Raw genomic sequence first — 3,251 nt, 5'->3', positions numbered from 1 at the left:
TAACAATAATAATAATGTTTATAATACAGTTGGGCATTATCAGGGCATTCATTATAAACGATTTAGGGTCGTACTTTTTGACATCTTCTTATTTTTGTCAGTGAATTTGTTTCTTCACATCTTTGACGAAACATTTCTGGTTACTGTTTGGCAAGAGTTTATTCACATTCTCCAGTAGGCCCTATGTGTTCAGCCCATCAGTAAGTAAACTTAGTGATTAGTAAAGCGCTTCCCTGAACACAAGTTGGTAATAAAACAACCTGACACTTTGTTTCAACATTGTTATTATTTTGTATTTTCCCAGCACCCGGTATTGAAATAGCCATGTTGTTCTTTATAAACTAAAAAGGAGCTTACTGCTATTTTAGTTATTTCTTTGTTTAGGCGTGTGTGGCCAGTACCATGCACTTGAAAAGAAAAGCCGCCCGACAACACTGTGCGGTGTGCTTGTAACAGAATTTTCCATCTTCTAAGGCGCATGGAAAAAGAATAAGGTTCATCTTTAACATCTGAAGTGATAGTGATAGCCGACTATTTTCTGATACATGACTGCTCCAGCTGCCTTTGCGGGACAGCGTTACTCAGAATCAGACGGATGAACACCTTTTTGTGCACTTCTCACAAACGCTAGAAAACGAAACTGGCATTACATTATGCGCCCAGGTAACGCTCTTATGCTGGAATTCCCCCAACAAGAGATTTAGTGACGCATGCAAATAAACACAATACTCTTTGCACAACATCATATTTGTTATATGATTGAAATGAAAGCTAACTGCAGAAAAAGAACACATAGCGAAAGACTCAAAGTTTGAAAATATGGCATCAGTATACGTGTATAATTTTTTTTACTCTTTCCCTCGTGGTTTGCCACAGAAGTTATGTGTTGATGGTAAGTCCTCAACAAATCATAATGGCCTTTTCAAACCCAGATAATTATTTTGCAGACAACAGTATCTTGTGAGAAAGGTTTCCCCTGTTGACTGACGCCCGATGAATTATATATCAGTTGCCATAACCGGCCCAGGGTTTGAAAGCTTTTTCTAAGAGGCTGCTATCATTTTTTAACGCTCTCTGGGATTATAGGGAGATAACGCACAGATTATGCTGTAGGGTCGGGTGTTCCAATTTTTGACATAAAAATATCCAGCTAATATATACTTCTTGCTCACCCATGCTCCTTCCTAAACAAAATTGTGGCTTCTTGTCTATTCAAGATTCCAACTTTTATCAAATGGATTAGGATGTTCCATTCGTCAGCAAATTAAATTAATTGTGTTTAAAAAAAACAACTTTATTTATAACTTACAGATAGATGTTCATAATTTCATCAAAGTACAAAAATTGTTTCAATTTCGTAATAAAATATCCTTGTTGAAGTCTGGTCGCATCACAGGGGATTTTGTACCAAAAAAATACACATCGGAGCTAATTTTCACGTTAAAAAATAACGTGCTCATCCTATATTTATTTTACAAGAGTATTTCCTGCTTCAAAAACAAATATAATAGTTATTGTAACATGCTAAATACTATCAATGCAATGCTTTCCCATTTCCCGAAAGCAGAAGATATGGAAAGGTAAACGTTGTTTTCCCTGTATTCTGACGAATTCTAACAACCTAATCCAGCAGCAAACTGCCATACCAATAGTTTTTTATAATCTATTTTTTGTGGAGGTTTTTTTAACGAAAAAAAGGGGAAGGGTAGAAGAAAAGATAAACATGTCAATTGAGACGGACAGGCATAGAGAAAGACAGTAAATGATATATCAACGTCACGGCTTTCTCATCCTGTATACAAACACTCCTGTTGATTCCAACTACACGCTTTTTGGTTACACAGCTGCCTGGATTCCTAATACGGGGTGCCCACTACGGATGGGATCAGCCGATCGGGGCGATCGATCTAGAAAACAATGCATGATATGTTTAAGTATGTATGTATGTATGTATGTATGTGTGTTTATGTGTGTGTGTGTGTGAATGTGTACACTCGTGCTAGTGCTCTCTGGCCTTCCGATTTGAGCGTGTACACCTGTGAATACACAGTTACAGACACAAATGGATGAAGAAACTGTTTAAGACGCACAATGTTCGCTGTCTGTGCAAGATTTTTTTTTAACGTCTCAATCAGGCTTTCAGACAGAAAGAGACTGATGACAATTAAATTTCCTGACGCACAAAGCGCTTGGACTGGGGGCAGGCAGCCTCACGTCTCGGACTGTTAGAATTTTATTTTTTACTGTAAAACATGGACCAGTTTAATCTAAACTGACTGCTCTTCCCGAGGCTCTAAGTGCGAGGTTTAATTTTAATTAGACATAATAATATTATTGATTAGTGAACATGCTTACGTTTCTTGATAAATGTGGTTTATAGTTGTGAATTTTGAGAAATAGGATACGAGGACAAGGATTGTTTTAGTGACTTGTGAATGTTAATATTTCTTGTAAAACATTTTAAAATTCAATTCTATCTTTTTTAGCCACGGAGGAATTTGTTGCTAACATTGTATGCTACTCTCTAAACATCACTATTCCGCTGCACTTAGATTACTTATTTGTGTTGCAAGTGCCGAGACTGAAATTTGGCACCGAATCTGATATTCAGCGGGGGTTTTTCAGACGCAATATCATATTCTCCTTCAGTCATCACTGAAAACCTTTTTTAAAATCTGAGATCATATCGTTCTTCTGTTTATGTTGTAGATATCTAAATAGAAATAGGAATATGAAATTTACACAATAAAAATCACCAAACCAGCCGCAACAAGGAAAAGGAAATACAGGCTCATATTTATTCAGGAAACGCAGCAAGGCCTTGGAAAGGAAAGTCAAATATGATATTAGGCAACGGCTTCTGAAAAAAAATCAAGATAATAAAATACCTACTGTCCCAGGCTCAGCTGTTGTTGTTTTTTTGTTTTTTACCATCTTGGCCTGCGTCCGTGGTGCAGCAGTCATATGCAGGAGACCCGAGTTCAATTTCTCTTAGGGGAGAATATTGAGTAATTTCAATATTCTTCCTCTGATGTGGTATCCCTCTCCATCCGGGTTGGTCCTAACGGACAGAGTTGATGTGCGTCTCCTAAAATGATCTAAATTGTGTCGGTGGGGATGTAAAATCACCCACCACTAAAAGAAAAAATTCTTGATCAATGTAATGTGTTGTTAGTAAAATTGTAAAGAGAGGGACTGGGAACAGAAAGAGGTAAAAAGAGAAAGAGAGAGAATGAATAAGAAAAGAGAGA

Source organism: Aplysia californica, unplaced genomic scaffold, assembly GCF_000002075.1.
Source record: "Aplysia californica isolate F4 #8 unplaced genomic scaffold, AplCal3.0 scaffold00090, whole genome shotgun sequence".
NCBI lineage: Eukaryota > Metazoa > Mollusca > Gastropoda > Aplysiida > Aplysiidae > Aplysia > Aplysia californica.
This window is presented reverse-complemented; position numbering follows the sequence as displayed.